Consider the following 20,440-nt stretch of genomic DNA (forward strand, 5'->3'; position numbering starts at 1 on the left):
CGTTTGCGTGGTGGGAATTTCTGCCGGGCTACGTTCCTCTGGCTCTGACGTGCAGCTCTGGTTTCATTCTGGGCACGGCGTTGCCAACTGCTGGTATGTATGTGGTAGCGTAGCGGTATCTGACTGCCGTGAGTGCCAAGTTGCACCGCTGGACTTTAATGAGTGTAACGAGTTGCGTTTTCCCCTGGCCCCGACTGAATGGATATCTGTTGGAAATGTTCGCTTGGCAAAATAAAAACTGCACTTAGCAGTTTTAGTAATGTCTTTGACAAAGATATCAGTGTTTCATTGCAACTTTACTGCTTTATATTCCCATAATCTCTTTGAAATTGTATAGCTGAACTACTATACTACTTAACGTTGATGCAAACTGTGTATGTTTTCTCCTCCTCCTCAGTGTAAGAGGGAGGTTTAAATAAAGAAATGGCAGTCTGGATAAGCAAAAATGTGGCTTACAGGCAGTTTGTATGTAGACATACAACAGAGTGCCAGGCAGCCCTGGTGATTAAAAATTACTGTCAGTTGCTCAATAACAGTAAATTTTGCTAGATGAGTTGTTAGGTAAGTTGCTGGTGGTGTCCTTGTGCTCAGTAATTTATGGGTTTTGATGCCTCAGCTGGAGGGGACTTACACAGGTGGAATACCATTATCAAAGTATTCTGACATTTCTTGTGTTCACATATCACATGGACTTTAGTATGCTTACAGTTAAAAAAGCCAAAATCAATGCCTTAGTAGTAGTAGCTGGGCGTAAAACATGAGAGAACGCAAGCTTTGAAGAGGAACATCCTCAAAGCACAATGTCCTCAGGTGAAAGTATCAAAAAGTCGATAGCAGAAGCAACCCTTAAACCCCAGCCTTTGCTCCCAGAGGCATTTCTGGCCTCTCTGACTTGATAGTGACAGACATTTCTCCTCATCTGCTTATTTATAGAAAATAATTTACAGAAACCGTCCTCTTCCAAAAGCTTAGCTCTACAGACTAGTCTATAAGGGGAAAACATGCTGTTACTCACTCACATCATGGTAGCACATAAATCCTCCAAGGGTAACCGATGTGCCTGGGAGCTTGTGGCACTCAAAACTCCTAGGAGTGCCTATAGAAAGCATGGCACTTCTGCTTCACCAGTAATCGCTGAGAAGACTAAATAAAAAACAATATAATACACTTGAAATAGACAGAAGGGTTATGTTTTATGCCAATTTAGTTATAAAAAACAATAACAAACTCTGAGTTGTCTGAAATAGTTAGGAAAGCTGATGTAATATAACAGCTGTGGGCAGTGTTTCTCCCCACTTCTTAATATAGACAGAATTGATTAGTTGGGTGTAGTATAGGACCGCATGTGTCAAGTAGGTACAAAACGGTTGTTCTCACAAGAAAATTGCATGCAGACTTAGCACATCATAAGCTGTCTGGTGTTAACACAAATTGCCTCGTTCTTGAAATAGAAAGTGACGGGGAGAGCTATAGAGATGTTTGTATAGTCTGAGCTATGCACATATTCTGGGGGAAAAAATGACAAAATTCCTCAATACTGTAAGTATTGAGGAACAATAGTGTTTTGCTGAGGAGAATAGAGACAAACATTGTGCTGGAATCAAATTTGTGTTTTTATTTGCCTGCGCACTTGAATGAATAAGATGAAATTATTCTATGAAATGATAGTAAGCTTCCACTTGTAAAAATAAGTAGTATAAGTTAAAAATAAGCCACTTGAGTTACTGTAATGCGAAAAGCTTATTGAAGCATGAATAAAATTTTTATTGTGCTTTTTTTTAACCAAAATACTGTCAAAGGGGCAGCTTGGAACTGTTCAGATCAGTTCACATCTGCCTATGAAAAAGTATGAAAGATTCTAAATCAGGAAAAATGTTTTCAGTTACAGGTACCTGAAAATAGGAATTTATGAAAAAAAAATGCCTTCTCAACTGTAGCTATAAGAGTTTTGTTATGATGCTATAATTACTGGCCAATGAAAGAAACTTTTGCAGCTAACACAACTTCCCCAAATACGTGGTGCATTTGTTACTTCCAGCAAGTGTTCTTTTTATTTTCTTACGTTCAATATTCACATTTGTGTCTTAATGCAAAGTAGCTTAATACTTCTTTAAAGACCTTAAAGACATGCTTTTCAGCTGAAATGAGAGTTTAAAGTACATTGTGTTCCGAACAAAACAGTGTTTTCTGAACTATGTCAGCAGCTAAGTTGAGAATTTGATAGCTTTGTTTCCCCTTTGTACCATTAATTGCTTTTAGGTATTTCTGAAAAGTGCAAGTGCCTCACAAGGGACAATTCTCCTATTTGAGTGAAGTTTAAGTACTGTATTAAGCTTTCCTACTGTACAGTGTTGTGTGAACTTACAAAAATATTTAGGAATGCGGCACCAGAATGGGCTGCAGCCAGGCTGAGTGTGCAAGGATAAAAAGAAAATTTATTCGTTGCTCTCCTCATCCTATGCACCGTAATCTGGCTACTCCATTAATTGATTTCCAGCACTCCATTAAAAATATTGAATTCAAGTGCTAATGTGTAGAGGAGAATGATAATGTGTCACTTTTTTATTTTATTTTATGTACCTTTTATTTTTATGTAACTGTGACCAGTAAATCCTAATCAGCCCACATCTGGCTGTTACTTTAACTATGAGTCTGCCGGGAAGGTATATCAACATTGACACCTGAAACTTTTTCACTACCACACCAGTTCAGATTATAAGCATGTACTATGTAATTCTTCCTCTCTAGGGGAGCACTGGAGCATTTCAGTGAAAAGGAAGCAAAAGGGGAAAATCCTGGAGCTGTGTTCTGCATCAAGGGAGATAAGAAAAATTATTGCTGATCCTTGCAGATGGCCAGAGAGGAATTAGCTATGCTTATGCTAATATTTGTCACAAGCTCCACTTCCTAATAACTCTACTAAACATTGCCTAGGCATAAAAACCTCTTCCATAACAGTTTCAAACTGCAGTTTGAAGGCTGCCCCAAATCATTATTTCTTTAATAGCTAAAACTTTTTTTAATTTTTACCTTGTCTAACCTTGGTCTAAATGTACTCAAAGCCCATTTTTATCCATACAGTCTTACAGTGATGTTATCCTTTAAGCCATTTTCTTCTAGCAGTAGTCATTCTTTTCAAGGAATGCCGTAACACTCACTTTTCGTGGTTAAGTAAACCAAAAATACAATAATTTCTTAGTGATGCAATGAAAAGAATCATGAAATGTATATACTGTTAAACAATATTTATGGGCACAAAGCCTAAAATGTACTTAAAAGCCAGGTTATTATCTGCAAAGATTTATTTTGTATGCAATGACAATCTGTTCTCTTTCTATATATCGTCTAAAAGCTGGACTTGAAGCCAGTTTATTGTATATTCAGACAAGTACTATTTCATCTTACTTTAACACTTGTTAACACAAGTTGAATGCTGACATTACTGAATATGGGTGGAGAAGGGCTTTTTAAATTGCTTTATTATTATTCCAGCTGTCCTTTGCACAGGGCGAGAGGGTGAAACATGGACATTTTGTTACAGGCCTTCTCTCCTGATTTCTTTGCATTCAGATGTACGGGTAGTGGTCTGTGATCACTCTGTAATTTATTTATATAAACCAAATGAAGTAAGACATTCTCATTCTTTTCCTTTTTTGTGTGTTTTTTTTCCTATTGACTATGCTATCACAGAACAGCTGCTCCCAGGTTTCAGATGCGTATCTCCCTCGTTTTTTTCAGATTCTTACTATGAGAGGGTAAACTTGTCCTAGCTGATAGCTCTGATGTAATTTCTCCTTCATTTTGTGCTTTCTGGTTTTTCCTGCTTGCCTTGTCCTTATTTATTTTAAGCAGTGACTATGAAAGGAAAAATATATAACAAGTGGAAAAATAGTGTGGGCATGATATTGTTGCTGCAGTTACTTAAACTTGGGCAATAAACTAGCATGTAGTATGCCACACTTTTTGTTGAATGAACCTAGCAAGTGCATTTTTTAAAATACTGGATGTATCTTAGTAAGTTTGACAGGCTAAATCTCTTGCATTTTTAATGGAATATAGAATACTGGCTGCTTGTGGAGATTTTTTGGATTTTTTTTAATTAATGCTTTCATGTTTCAAATATAAATCTATTGCTTTAATACAGAAGAATTTCCATTGATTACCCAGATCTGGAAGTTTAAACAATATGCATGCCTCTGTCTTCCACACCGACGAAGAATGAAATGAGGACAATTTTCTGAAACAAAAGCTTTTCTGATGACCTATTTAAATGTTGTTGAACTGCAAGATGACTTAAAATATGATATATGGAAAAAATACATGGTAGGAACAAACCCTAATGAGGTGTGGTGAACCAGCAAAAAGGAGACAAGATCATAAAAGGTATTATCAGTCTTGCAGAATGAGCAAAAGAACCTTTTATACTGGCTTACAGGTTTTATTGTGAAACTTTACTAATGGGCTAATATTAAAAAAAAATCATCAGCATCTGCTGTAATAGATGATTTTCCTATTTAAAATCTACTTACCGGGCTAAAACTGTAAGTGGAACCTCTTCTTGTTTGAATATTTATAGTAGTATACCCGGACAATTTGTATGGATCTTAAATTTTGGGAACAACCCCTTTCTATGCATTATTATTTTGGTATTACTACCTTTAGCTTCATTGCTCGTAAGTCGATGTTCTGACATAAAGAACAGCACAAACTGTTACGAATTTCTACCTTAGAGCTACCTTACGTATGGATGCACCATTTACATCTGTTGCTAGCATGAATTCAGGTTAACTAACGTATGAACTGATGGATCATAATAATACTGCCAATTTGGCAATATTTGTTCCTGCAACCACCTTTTATTTCCCATTGAAGTTTCCAGCTCTTATGTGAGGCAGAAAGAGCACAGATTCAAAGAAAATAAAAAAGGGAGTGCATGAACATGTATGCGTAATATCGGTGCCAATTTGCCAGCGGTGAGCCTGAAGGAAGTCAGCCTGCCTGCTCTACCACTCACCCAGAAAGTTAGCTGAACAGTCAATCCGCCAATTACCCAGCAAGCTATCTGCAGCCCAGAATGCTAAAAGTCAAAGCAGTTTTTTTTCTTTCCTTGCTGGCATTTCTCTTTTTGGATGCCAGCTATTCTGTGCATATTCTTGTGTGCGTGACACTTGTGAATGTGTAAGCTTTGTTTTCTGTCCTACTCACTTCTGTTTTCCATATCATAGATTTATTTCACTATATTGCTGAAAACAAGGGAGATTTTAGGTATTATTTTTATTACTATCATATGTTCAGCTGTTTAATTTTATCCTACCTGAACTTACAGAATTAAATCAAATGTTTTGCTTATTTGCTTCTTTCATAACGAAGTCAGAGATGAGACATGAGGGAAAAAAATGCAGGAGGAGGCTGATAAAATACGCTGTGAGACACTGCAGCAGGCCATTACCCTCTGCCCCACTCTTTGCTCCCTTCTTCTTTGCTCTCAGAGAGGAGGTAATGGATGTGATTACAGCTTATCACACCTAGCAGTGAAAGGCTACAGTTTGGGTAAGGAAAATATTCGTGCCCATACATACGCCATCCCTTCAGGACGTGTGCTTTTTGTTTCTGGGGTATCTTGCTGATTATTGGCAAGCAGCCTTTATTAGAAGATTATTTTTTTAGAGTCATTTGGCTATTGTAATCACAAAATTAACTGACTTCTATCAAAGGCAAAGCAGCAATCCTTATCCTAACTTGAAAAAAATCTTTCCCCTCAAGTGTATGCTCTGGGTCAGTCTGTTTTTGATAGAATACAATTTTCGTTAGCAACAAATACATTAAGTGTTTGCTCTGTATGATTTCTGCTGGGAATAATGCTCTGCAGTCCTGTTTCTACAGATGTCCCATATCCCTGGCTTGCTTTGTTTTTTTATGTACTCAGAACAGATATAAGTTTGGGTAACCTGTCTTGATTTGCATCATTACATGATGAATATGGATAATAAATTCCTTTTTTGAGGGGTGAAAAAAAAATTTAATTTACTACACCATAGAATTCTTCTGTATGTATTTTATATACTATTTTTGTAACTATTTAATAGAACAGTATGCTGTATTTTCCTAAAATACAGCAGATACTTTCATAAAATAAAGTGTTGACCTCACTTAAGCAAATGTAATTTTGGAATGTGTCTCTTTCTTTGTTCTATAACTTGAATTATGTAAATTATTTGTACAAAACTCTCCTTTAAAGAAAATCTTCCAAAATGGAGATCTATTTCTCCAATGAAACACCTAAAAGGTTAAAACTCTGAGATCTTTTTTCTCTTTCCATATATAACATGTCCCTTCTGAAAGCTTAGTGCAGATTATTCTAATTCTGTATATTTTATCACTGATGCTGATAATTTGTCAGATCTTTTGCTTGTTGTTTGGTTTATTTTAGGTTAAACTAGGGGTTAACTTATTACAGAGAATTGCTAAAAAACAGCTGGGTTCTTTCTGAGGACAAGTAGAAAAACATTTTGGCCAAGATTTAAAAAAATTACACGAAATTGTGATTTTTCTCCTTCCCTCCCTCCACACTGTTATATTCAGGTTTGAAATATTCAGACTTGAAATCTGGCAGAAGTTTGTCCCTGAGTTTCAGATGTGGTGTTCCGCGGTTCAGTAACAATCTGTTTGCGTTTGGCTGAGTTGTAAGGTTTTAAACAACAATACTTTACGCTTGCACAAAGATTTATATTAAATGATAAAATTAACATTGTATATGTGTGCATCAAGTATAAATGTAGTGGAAATTTCCACTAAAAGTCATTCTTGCCTTGCTGGATTTACATGCATAAGAAGAATATAAGGGAAATGATTTCAAAGAACGAGGGTCTGGACTACAATTAACAGTAGTGTATGTGGATGAAATAAGTTGAAGGAAAAACTGTAGCCTCACTAATTAGAGGTTGGAGTATGACAATTCTATGTGATTACCAAATTGTTGCACATGATGGAATTACAGTGTCAGTGGTATTAGCATGCCTGTAAATGAACTAATGCAAAACATTTAATAACAAATGAAATTTCTTACCTTAAAAATGAATATCATGTTGTCACCTAAAAAGAAATTTTGCAACTGTAATAGATCTCTGAATGCCAGCCAATCAGGCAGAAAACAATTACTTTTGAAATTAAGAAAAAGGGAGGAAAACTAAAGAGAAACAAAAATAAATATTGATGTACATAAAAATTTGGTCTTGCATTATGGAACTAGCTCCAGTTTGAGTTCTGAATGACCTATCAGAGCTTAGCAATACAAGAATTAATTGCTAAAAGTAACTGATTTTGGTATAAGCAAGTCAGGCTAGATGATTACGTTCGCCTCTGATGGAATGAATTAAGAAATATTAAGGATAAGATGGATTAAAGACAAGAAAATGACGATTTATTATAGATTTTTTTCATGTTGAATTTAGTCCTTAAAAAATGTTAAGTAGTAGTATTTTAAGGGTTGCTATGTGTATAAGACTATAGAATGTAGTTGTAAGGAACCTTGAAATTTTCCTCAGAGAGGTATTAAATACCTGATGCTGAGAAGCATCAAACAGCCTCTTGTTTCTTCCCTAAAATCCAGATGTCATAAGCAGAACAGTTTCTACTGTTTACAGTATCCTTCATTACAGCTGTCGGGTTGACTGCCTTTGCCTGTGCTAGTTTTGGTCATAAGCACTTGAATAAATTTTGCTTAATACCACAGAATATTTTGGACTATAGCATGTTTTATTACGAAGAAAATAAAACAAAGTAGGCTTGTACTGAGTTAGTTTGAGCTATATAATTGAACGAACTTACATTGGTCAAATTTACATCTTAGCTGTCTTCCCAAAAGTTTGTTGCTGCTACCAGCTAAGTTGCATGCTTTTGTGACTGACATTTATTACATGTATGCTGTCTAATCTGTCGCTCCTAATGCAGCTGTAAAATATGTAAGCATGAAAATTTATGGGTAGAATAGTACTACCCATTATTAATCTCTAACTAAGCCTGACATAGTACAGATGTAGTCATTCACTATGAAAATATTCCCTCTTCCTGAGGCCAGTAGTGAGATAATTATCTTGGGATATAGAGAATTTTATTGCCAAATAATTCTGGGGAATGAAAGTCAAACAGAAAATGCTGAATATTTTATTAATTTAGGGTCACTAGCATTGGGCATTTTTAGAAAGCTAGATAGAATAAGAAATCAGTATATGGAAGGCTGTGTGTGTTATCAGGCTTTTGCACGGTGTGGGTGTAACGCAGAGCCAGCAGCCTTGAGGCTTCTCATCCGTACGGGAATGACGTGGCACTAAGGCTGTTAGCGCATTAACCTGTATGAGGACCATGCGTGCTACATCACGCGAGAGGTGGAGGTGGTCTTTGCAGAAGGTAGTCTTGTTAGGAAGGTTTAAAGCACTACGACTAAGGCCTCTGCTTTTAAGATTAATGGAAAGGGTAAAAGTGAAGGTAAAAATAGGAGGATGAGATTAAAAAAACATTCCAGATGGAAAAAGCAGAGATAGAAAGCTTAGACTGGTGGAAGAGGAGGCAAACACAGAGCACCCATGGCCATGTGATGGGGTTAGCAGTACTAACTCAGAGGGGCGGGAGGGTACCAAACAGCTGCTCGAAGAGGAGAAAATTTCTCCCTGAATCTATTGAAACCACAGGCATGTGGCGTTATTTGAGTGGGCTGGCTAGGCCTGGCCTAATGTACTGGTGGAAACCTGGGTTCGGACATTGATTTTCTGTTCCTCATTCCTCGACTGAGCACTGAGAATACCGTGCAGTGAGTCACACGCTCCGTCAGGCTGAGAATAAGGAAGTAATTCACGTTGCGTGAAAACAGCACGCTTCTGATACGCGTTGCAGGGCTGCAGGGGGGTTCTGGCCAGCCAGTGAACGGCCCATGCTATCCTGGAAAAAAAAATGATTTAGGAGTGTCCAAACCAAAAAAAAAAAAAAAAAAAAAAAAAAAAAATCAAGTGAAAAATGCTAATCCCTCTGCAGGGCAACCCTTGCACAGTAATTTTCTCCATTGCAATACTTTGCTTTTGCAAAACTATGCCAGAGGTCTAATGACATGTAACTTAATGCTCCCTTCTGTCCCTAATACTAGATTGGGAAGTTTACTGAAGGTTTGCTGATGCCTGCCTGTCTTCTCTCCAAAGTCAATGCTTTTTACCAGGTGCTGATGGTCCTGTAGCAGAAAGAGAAAAACAAAGGAACCTCCTGAAAAGCCAAAGGGGTCATTTAGACTGCAGGAGGAAATGGCATGGAAAAGAGCAGTAAAAGGCTCTACACCTTTCAAAGAAAATAAAGTAACAGTATAGGAGATAGAAATATTACTAGGGCTTGGAAGATGCCGCTGTTATGACTGCCTAGAAAGATGTCTCCCTCTTTAAAATTCAGCAGGCTGTAGCGGGACTGGAGTAGCACCTGTGCCAGGAAAATGCCATAAAAACATCAGTGCATCCTTAAAATGGTGGTGGTTGCAGGTGGGTCCTGCTGAGGCTATAATTATCCTAGCTTGACCTGAAGAAACTCAGTGCTGAGCTTGTATATTCGAACTTTTGACTTGGAGGATGGAGCTCTTTCCCTTCCTTAATAATTTTTTTGCTTTTTCTCCTTACTGCAGTTAAGAAGCCATTCAGGGCACTCCTCGCAGATAGGTTGGGCGTTGTGGAAAAGGTGTATGACTAAGGGATGTGATTTCATCCTTTGTTGGGGCAAGAAAATGCAGAAATAGGGAAGTAGGAAATGGGCAGTGGTTAGTGAATATGAGTTAAGACAGAAATACCGATTCTCTCTTTTCCTATTTGTTCAGGCCTTTCTTGTAAGAGCAGGCTTTTGCAGCAGCTGTGCTGCAGTGCTTTAAAAAAGAGGCTTCTATCTCCTGTGAAATGGGAATCTGTTAAAAAAGAGTAAAGTCTCTTCTCATCTGCTTTCCTTTTCTGTAAGAGTTCTGGCTATTGAACTGTTAACACTGGCCACGTGCGCGTTAAAACTATAAAGTCCTTATGAATCTTTAATGAGGAAATGTTCACGTGCGTACAAAGGAGATGGTTTTAACAGAGGCAGCTCAGTCACGTTTAATTTTGTTTCCCTCACCATCCCCCAGGTACCTCAAGGGCTCCGTTCTGCATTCCTGACACATTTTGCTGGCTTGGGCAGGACTCTTGCTCACATTACTTGAAAGACATCACCTCCTACCTCCCCCCAAAAGCCCCATGTAGCACAACCACAATGCCTTTTAAAACTCATTTTGATGACAGAACACATCTAAAGAGTTTGTTTCTTGATTATTCACTGAGCTTTTGATACTGGTAAGGAACAGCTCAAAGAGACTTGTTGGAACTGCAAAAAAGGTAACTTTTTAGAAAGGATCCCTGTTGCAGTGGTGCTTGTTAGTAATGTTATAATGTTGCATTACAACTGCTGTAATTAGGGAGTGGAGGAAAAACCAGGCCTGATTTCAGAGCAGGCAAAAGCAATGAGTCCAGTCGCATCTTGAGAGGTCACCGAAATGGCAGCGGCAAGGCTGTTTCCTGTTGACTCCACGGGCAAGCACAGTTAACGGCTTCATTGTTTTGATTCAATATTGGAAATAATAAAGGTCAATGCCATTAAAAATAGCATAGGGGTAAAAAGCTGAACTTGCAGGAAAATCTGTAACGCTAGTAAAAGTGATTTAATTGTGAGTTACTTAGCTTAATAAAAAGAATATCTTTCTGCTTTCAGAGTTAACTGTGTGTTGAATGCAGTCAGCAACCGTAGGACTGTGTAAAGCCACATCCTTTTTATTAATTTTCTTTTCTCAGGAAGGTTCTTCATGCTTCATAGTGTTCACTTCAAAAAGTTGTTCACCTTAAAATATGTCCTATCCTTAAGGAAAGGAAACTGGATAGTGAAGAAAGAAAATAATGCACTTTGAAAATCCAAAGATTTTAAATACCACTTGTAAACACAGTGCTTTAAAGTTCTCATTTTTTTGTGTGGCAAATGCATAATAAATGATAGCAGAGGAGAAACAGACCATGCTTATTAGTATCTTAGTGATTTTAGAGGGTTCAGGTTGTGGTAATAGTTTAGCCTGTTTGGCTGAGCCTTTTTGTCCATCAACCAGCATAAGTTGGCGTTTGAAACTGGTTATTGCCACTACTGGGCAAACAGGTTTGCAGCCTGCTCCTTGTGCTAGTGCCCACCCTCAAAAAGCAGGACACTGGGGATGGACCGCTTGTCCGTAGGCTGGGCTTTAAAAGGATGTGCATTACCGCAACAGCAGCATTTGTCATTTTAAGGGTATGCTTGTCTTTAATCAAAATTATTTTCATTTTGGTATTTTGTAAATGTCTATTGAAGTAACACTTGGAATTAAGGAAGCGTAGAGGCTGGAGGTGGAATGGGATTGCGCTGCTTTGTGGAAGCAAGATTAGGTGTCATCCAGAAATAACTCGCAGGAGTCTACCTGGAGTTCATACTAATCTTCCAGGGAGTATTTCAGCCCTTGCAGCACTCTGAAAGTCAGGCAACATGAAGAAAATAAGAAACGTTTTTTGGCTCCAACTTGCCTTTTAGCTGTATCTTTGAACTGTGATTTTTCCCTGTTCTTGTTACGGACTATACCACAGTGTGCAGAAAGGAGAGCATTTAATTTGTTCAGAAGTTTATTTTGATGAACTTTGTATAAAACTAGAACTGATAAGGCTTGGATTGGCTAAGATTTAGAGGAATCAGTACTTTGCGTGAAGTTCCAGTATTTATCCTTTATCTGTAAGAGGAGGATAAACACACGAAGCTCAGCATGTCACAACACTGACCATAGCTAAACAGCATGACACCACATAGTAATGTATTATGCCAGCTGGAACTGCTGGCAGACAACTTAATTCAGCCATCAAATTGTAACTGAGGTTAATAGTGGCAACAGCACTGGGCCGTGCAGCTGCTGCTGTCCATGGAAATTTGTCATATGTCAGTAGGTTGCCTTTTAAATGTTTTGAAATGCCAAAGAGTTTGGGGTGCGACAAACCCTCTTGAGTGCATGTTATGCCAGGTTGTATGTAGAGTGTTTTACAAGGTACTGAAATATAGCCCAGATTTTCAGGAAAGGCTTAATATTCCAAGTAGCCCAACACACACAGCAATGAGAACTTCTTTTTTGCAAAACTTTTTCATTTTTTTGTGCTTAGTGCATATTTGGCCACCCAAGAGATAAAGCAGATACTGTGTAAGTAATAAAAGTAGCCTCACTTACAGGCTTGGGTTTTTTTTTCAATTAAATATTTATTTTTGTTGCCATGCTCGACAGAAGGTTTTTGCACAGGCAGTGTATTCTGTTTTTCTCACATCATCAGATGTTTAATGTACAAGCTGTCTGCAGTAAGGATATAAAGCTTGTGAAATCCTTCGTTATACTGTACAATAGTTGTAATTTTAAACATTTTCAACTCAGTGGGTGGCTTTAAATCTGTCTTCTTTTTTTGTTAGTTATGAGTTGCAGCTTTGTTGATATTAATTTGTATGATATTGAGCACTATTTTTTGTTGACATCACTACAGAAAGGTATTTGACCTAAATAGTTTCTCAACTGTGTATTTGCTCGTATTGCAGTGCAGTTTTATAAAGTGGAAAATAAAAAAATTTAAAATACGTCCTTTTCTTAAAAATGAAAACTCTGATTTTTTTTTTTTTAATAGTGTAGTTTTGGAGCTCTGAGTCCAAGGAAATAAAATTAGGAATTTGTGAGTGTAATGAAGGTGTGTGTTTTCAAGCACCTGTTTAAATGTTCAAAACATCATGAGTAAATGTTTTTCTACAATTTTATTACGTAAACTTTGATTATATGAGCATTAAGAATGCCTGGCTAATACTTTCAGTTACACATATAATATATATACACACACATATATATATATAGCCAGCTATATATGCAGACTTTGAAAAAAATAGAGCTGAAGAAGCGTGTGTGAATGCAGTGTGGACACGTGTGCACGTACCTGTTTTGTGCTCTCAGCCATTCTTCAATGCACTCACGTCCCTACTGATGTCCCAGGAGAGATTATGTAAATAAACATTTTAAGCTGGAAATGGGGAAATCTGCTACTATTACTTCACGTACTGACGAAGTTACCAGGTCCACATGTACTTGGCGCTTCCGAATCTTCCAGCCAATATTCTGTTGTTTTACTAGTCAACTGCAATTTGGGAGTAATGGAAAGCAGAATCTTTCCTAAGTTAGGAAAAGGGAAGAAGGAAAAAATCTGTAGGCAGAACTTCAGGTCTGAACATGTGTGTGCTTGTTTCCTTATAGTCATTAACAGAGTGATGAATGCAGTGCAGATTCAGTTTTAGTTAAAGTTGCTGAAAGATTCTTCCCCTCTAGACCTACTCACTGAAGCACTGCATGCAATCCCTTCTTTTGATGATTGTGTTCTCCTGGAATCGTGTGTTGCAGATTTATAGTTACACTGTTAACAAAGAAAGAATTACCCCTCACCTTTTTTTCTGCGAAGATATTAAAGAAAAAATGGAGCAATGAAGCTTCTACTATTAATAAGCTGAAGTGTCAGTTTTTTTCTAACCATTTTCTTTTATTTTAATGCTAAATGTATAGGTACTGCTTAATTCCATTGGGTAATATTCCTCTGTTGATGCACTGAAGAACAGTGTGGAGTTCCCATTAATTTTGGTTTGTGTTAATGTTGTGAATCTCAAAAAATGCTTCAAACATGTAATTAAGTTTACAGAGATGGTCTTGATTATATAAGTTGATATATTGTTTTTAATATTTTATATGGGGAAACAGATTGATTTTTATGCTCATTTCCTCAATGTTATGAAATCTATCATGTTCTTTTCCCTAAAGAAATAATTCTTTTGCTATGATGTTGTACTTCTATCTCCTGAGAAATCTGCCTCTACTTAAGAAAGAAAAAAAAAAAAAAAAAGTCTACTTAGGGAAAATGATTAGTGTTTTGCAAATACCTACATAGAAAAAAAAGCACCAAATATTACTCTGAGGTATGCTCCCCATTACGATAATGAAGCCATGTGATAGTTAAACAATCGCAGTAAGATAATTGTAAACTCTAGTCAGCTAGTCACTGGACTGTGGTTTTATGTATAGGGGAAGTGTTGCTTTTAAGATATAGTCTGCTTCCAGGATTTTCAGAAAGTGCTAATCCAAACAAATCCTATGAATAATTAAGTAAATGAGAAAACAATTCTTTCTGCCTTCTTAGCTTTCCCATTCTAACTATTTTCATGAATTTTTCGTCAGTTAAACTTTTCTTTCCTTCTTTTGGATTCCTGTAGTATATTTGGCCAATCCCTGAAAATGCTCCTCACTTTGAACAAGAACATTTTTTGTTTATCAGTTTTGTTTGTTTTATTTGTGCGGCATGTATTCGCGGCAGCACGGCAGTGTTATGTATGTAGCTATACAGCTTTGACAGCGCCGAGTTCAGAAGCAGCGTAAGCATTGGGTGTGGGGCAAAGATTGAGCTAATAATGTGAGCTGGATCTCTGTTGAAACTGGGAGCACTCCGAAATATTATTCGGAGAGGATAAATTTTCAGTGGAGTGACAGCAAAAATAAATATGCATAGAGATGAATTCCGTGCTGCGTATGTGCTCTTCCGCACTTCTGAAGTGCAGAGTCCTGGGAAGGACGATGCAAAGACGTCTGACTTGGAAGAATTGTTATACGTACAATCCATATTTTCCTACTGTGTAGATTCTGTGGTTCTCTTGGCTCTGGATTAGAGAGGTTGTTCCAAATTTGATGACCCACATTGGTCAGATGGATATTTATAGACAGGAGGCTGAGTTGTGGTAACTGATTAAAACTCACCTTTTCTTAGAGGTGATGTTGCTTGACAGCCAGTCTTTCCTTATGGCATGTTCTAGTGAATGTTTGCCCAAGATACGTCAGATAAAGACCAAGCATCAATTTACTTCTAAAATATGTAATATTTTGCTAGTCTGATTTTTCATGTGGTATGGAATTTCTGGTGTTTTCATAAACTTTTATATGGCTTGCAGATTTTACTGCCTTAGAGCTGACTCAAGGTCAAGAAGTGTAATGATATAGGGATTACTGTTTCCTTAATTAAGTATAGCAGCTAATTAATACAAGATCATTACTGAGTCTTGAATATTCATTATAGTCTATTTTTTTTCCTCAGTTGACCGAAAGCTGATAAGGAGAGCAAGTTGATTACTAGCAGGGTTGGGATTGTGTGTGTGTGCACGCGTGTGTGCACACATGCATGTGTATAATGCTTGTTGTACATGCGTCATGGAACAGTGGAGATATATGACTAAGTGCTCCTTTAAAAAGCTTGTGTTGGTATATGCTCTTTTACCAGTTAACAGGACTGTTAAAAATAAATAAATAAATAAAAGGAAGTAATCATTTATATGTAAAATTAGCCTTTTAAAACTAGATAAGATGTAGGAGGGGAAGACAATGCAATTATTAGTATAGATATCCTGTTTTATGGTCATTATTGCTTTAACAAGTCATATCAATGTCAATGTAAAACTGTAAGAAGTGATTTTCAGCTTTTTTTTCTTTTAATATTTAAAACTCAACCAGTATTTTATTTTTATGAGGGTGGATTTATAGTATAGTTTTATGACACTTAGTATAGTAAAATTATGTCAAATACCATTGCCACAGATGTCATAAGTGGCAGTTGGATAGCTGCATGGAAAACTTCAGTAGTGAAGGAAGCCTCAGTGCAAATGAGAAGGATGCTCTGCTGCAGCAACGTTGCATGGCTCTGTATTTCTTTTTGGAAAACCAAGGCAAATATATGGATCCACGCACTGCAGCACGTGCTCATCCAGTGAGCATGCGCTGCACTTTTGATCTGTGCATGTGTGATAAATCTATTCACATTTCTGGGCATATGGTGACCTCTGTGCACCCCAAATGCTGTGGGGTTGAGTGTGTCTCTGAACTGTTGGATCCGCTATGCACACTCTTGGATGTCTGGAAGTTTTGGACTAAAGCATGTTCTGGATAGTACAGCTTTCAGGAAAAAAATGATGAGTTTGTTCTTTGCCTTCCTTTTATTCTCTATCATTTTAATGCAACTTTAAATTACAATTCACCTACCCTGAGTCAGTGAGAAATGTATTTAATGGGAACAAACTTTAAAAGTTGTGCTCAGCATGGCACTGTACCACTTGTGAGTGCTCTGAAAGCAGGTAATTGTATCTATAGCAGAGTTATAAAATTGTTCTGCAGCTATACTATATTTACAGTAGCTTCAAGTCTTATTTTTGCCATTCACCAACACAGTCCTCTTGACGTATTTAGGATGTCATGTTTTTTCACTATGTTAAGCCAAACTTTGTATTTTTGAACAGGAAGTTGGATATATGTTGAATGTTAAAGTAATGAAGAAAATCTGTGTGCAAAAATAATTCTTGATAGTGTAGAATATGGAAAATATGACAAAAGTTCTGTTAGACTGTTTTGTTTTTTTCTGACTTTAATCGCTTGATATGAACTTTGTATCCCAGTTCCTGGTAATAACAGATACAAATTGATGATTCTTACCCTATGACAATATAGAATATTTCAGGCTGATGTTAAAGCAGTCTTGAAGATAATTCTGAACTAGTAATACATAGGGGTGCTAAAAGCATCTGACCAGGCTTGAGATCACTTTTTCTTTAGAAATAAGTCTAAACCAACTTATTTCTTTGTAGCTTGAAAATATTTGAGGAAGCAGAAGTACTGGAGGAAATATAAACAGACGTATAGGCTGAAAGACTGGCTATACCAAAACTGTATCACTGTTAACAAACCATGATGGTTTTAGAATAACTTTTTACCAGAATATATTCTATTTATATTTGTTTGGAATGGATCACAGGCAATCATTTTAACGTCTGTCTTGTTTTCTTCTTAATATCCAGCTTACCTTCCTATCTTCATCTGGGCCACACAGTCTCTTTGAACGTATTTTTTACTCTCCAGTTATCAGGCCAGATTATTTGCTGCTTCTGCCTTTTTAGTATAATTGATTTAATTTTCATCTTTTCACCATTGTTCAGGCTTTTGCTCTCTCACTAATTTAAATCATTAACATTTGGCAACCTGATGCTAACTGAGTAGTGTTTACTTCCCTTCCCTTTCCAAACCTTTTATTACTTCAGAAACTCTTCCTTCACTTTCAGCCCACTCCTCTTTTTGAAATTTGGGTTTAACTTTCATTTTTCCTAATGCTTTTATACTTGCATGTTCCAGACAAACTGAATGGCAATTGCTAGTTAGCTCATTTGGAGCCTTCCAAATGAGATTTTTAAATGTTTTCTGCATCACAGCTTTAACAGCCTTCAGCACTGTGGGTTTCGGGTAATATGAAGATGTGGAACTGTAGAAGCAGTTTAAGCAACATATATTTGCTTTTTTAAAACCTTTACTAATTACAAGTTGTTCCACCCACATAGATTTTCATCCATTTTACACATTTAAAAATTACAATTTATAATTTGCCATTGACTGTGCTTATGTCTAAACCAAAAAAATTGAATTATATTTGAAATTTGCTCCTTCTAAAAATACAGCAGAGGTGGAAAGGTCAAGATTAAGGGTACTTAATTTTGCGCTGAATTGCTTCCTGCACTGAGTACTACGGATGTCTTGGCTTCGTCTGTGTCATGTTCAGCTGTAGCCAGACCTTTACCAGCCTCTTTATTTTGATTCATTGTATTTGGAGAATGCTGCCTGTTAGCTTGGTGCACTGGCTCAGTGTACAGAAGACCAAAGGAATATTATCTAGAATTATAGCAACTTTTTTATATTGAAAAACCTGACATATACTAATCATTCCACTATTAAATTACACATTAAAATAGAGGATTATGTCCACATCAAAGCACAGAAACACCGCAGAATTAGAAGACAATAAAAATAACACGTGTAAATGTCTGTAAGGTTAGAGGCAATACTAGAATGGTATGTTAGACATGCTGTGTATCCACTCTTTATTGCCTATAAAAGTTTTGTGTTGAACTTGGTACTTATTTAAATATATTTATAAAAATGACTTAGCATCAGTGCATTATATTCTATTGCATTTTGTTTTGTATTAATATTTCTATACATGTGATGGGATCCTGTTTAAAAACAGAACACCAAAACAAACAACTCGAACGTCTGTGACTAAAAGTAGTGCCTAAAGGTAACAATTCATTTGGAACTCAGCTAATGTAATTAAGACATGAAAATACTTTCTATTAAATTATCTTTGCTATTAAGTAATAGGCATGGCTTGAGTAAATAGAAAGAACTAAGAACATCTGTACAAGTTTCGGAGGTCTGACGGGTGTAACCCTCTCTTATGCAAGCCTACAAAAATGCCAGGAACCACGATACTTTGAATACTTTAGGTACTTTTTCAGTAGCTTTCCTGAGAAAACACTCACAACCTATTCAGTGAATGTATATCAAACTTGCTATCTAAATTTTCAGTTTTATATTGTGGAATAGCCTGTTTAGCTCCTTAAAATTCAATAAATTGAGAAGTAGTGCACTGTGCATAGCTGTGCACATATTAAACTGTTCTGCTTGTTTCACGGGGTAAACTTACATTGCAGCCGATTGGTTCTTGCAAGTTATATGGGGTTTTTCAGTTCGGTTGTTTAACTATTAGTCATTTAAGATGATGCAGATGTACTTCACTATCATGCAATATTCTAGAAAAGAAGTTCCAGCCTTAAATAGTGGCTTGCTCAGGCACAAATCCTAAAGGGAGCTGCAGAGTAAGCCACTTTCCAATCTTGATAAGTTCCTTATCTCTCTCTTGCTACAATTTTGGCTACAACGGAATGACTGTTTACTAGTGTGTAACTAAAATTGCTTAGGTCAAAGACAAAAAGTTGGCAATGAAACTATTTTGATTTATTAGTTTCTTGTCAATCAATATTTAGTCTCTCCTAACTAGCTGAAGTTTAAAATATATTTTGATGTTACTAGTATATTTGCTCAGAAAAGGTCTACTGCTTTCGCTGTTTGTACAAACTTTTGAGGTGTGTAAATGATTTTACTTACATTTCATGAATGCTGATGGTGGTGAAGTCTAAGGGGGTGGTATAGAGAAAAGGCATACAGCTTTGTGTGGTTTAGAAAATTAGTGATTCTCTTTTGGTCACTGGCTGAGTAATGCTGCAGAACAGTTCTGCAGAGAACAGCATCCCTGCAAGAGTACAGTTGGTGCCATTTAAAAGGCTTATTGATTAAAGTAGAAATAGATTGAGTCTCCTTTCCTTTACTCTTATGGTTGACTTATGGAAAGAAACAATGAAAATCACCTTTTATGCCAGTAGGTTTATTATAATTGAATCAATTTAATCTGTGTAAAAGTGGATTCAGTTAATGATGACAGTCTCTCACTCTCAGCTGAAAGCCAATTATTGGCTATGAAAGACAGCAGTATAAAATTTACAGCATTTCTAATCCTTTTATAATAAAGTATGTGCAATTGGTCACTTTTTTATGTATTTGTATATTATTGGATTTTTTTAATTCGGTCTTTAAAAACAATAATTTCAAATACTTGAAAAATAAAAGGTCATGTTGTCCCTGCATAACTGTTTGATTAATTGGCCTCTAGCAGTTTGTTTCCTGGACATTGCTGCTACATGATTGAGGCACTGAACCTTACTCTTTCCAATAAAAACATCTGAATTAAACAAAGATCATTTGCTGCCCTTCAATTAGTGTGAAGAATCTCTTTGCTTCTCTGTTTAGGTCACCATAATAACTGTTACCGGGCTGCTGTTTAAATGCATCATGTTCATGGATTTTAAAATATGTATACAAGTCTAGAAAATAATGAGCAATTGGTGAAGGTGAAACAAAAAAGTCCTATGCAAGAGAAGTCATGAAGAGAATATTACTGTTCTGGGGTGCCTGGTTGCTCTTGCTTGATTGCTTGTCCATATGTTGTGTTAAGTAAGGATAAGTTATTCTCCAACCACGTGCAAGTTTATCATGTGCAAGCATCATAAGATTTTAATTGGAAGACTTTTCTATCCTACTAACTTATATTTTAGAAGTGAGGTACAAGAGCTTTTTGATTTTGAGAGATGCTTGAACAGACAAATATTTAAATAGACTCTTTGAATGTTTTAAGAGTTATTGAGCTGAGTAATATGTCAGCTGTCTCACGTATCTATAGCTGCTGTGTCTGAAAACTTGTGTTTTTACTTCTGTTTATCTTAAATGAGTTTTAGCTGAGAACATGCATAAAGCGTTTTCAGTAGTGTCAGCTAATAGGTAAGCCAGATTACCACCTTACTGAACCGCTCTCTCAAGCTACTAGTTAATTTCTCATTTTAAACAACTATTTACAAGTCTAATCAATGTTTTATTTGTTTTCCATTTTTATGGTTTCATTTA

At 36.5% G+C, this 20,440-nt stretch overlaps 1 protein-coding gene across 2 annotated transcripts in view; it reads left to right on the forward strand.

Annotated features, from left to right (window-relative positions):
• Positions 1-20,440, forward strand: part of LOC134142530 (adhesion G protein-coupled receptor A3-like) — a 272,865-nt gene that overhangs the window by 49,572 nt on the left and 202,853 nt on the right. Inside the window, exon 1 of one of the 2 annotated variants that reach the window (XM_062579680.1) lies at positions 4,355-4,383. The exons of the other annotated variant lie outside the window; for it this stretch is intronic. The gene's annotated coding sequence lies outside the window, so the exon portion shown is untranslated. Of the gene's footprint in view, positions 1-4,354; positions 4,384-20,440 lie in introns of those variants that run through there. 2 annotated transcript variants of the gene reach the window in all.

Source organism: Rhea pennata, chromosome 7, assembly GCF_028389875.1.
Source record: "Rhea pennata isolate bPtePen1 chromosome 7, bPtePen1.pri, whole genome shotgun sequence".
NCBI classification, from domain to species: Eukaryota; Metazoa; Chordata; class Aves; order Rheiformes; family Rheidae; genus Rhea; species Rhea pennata.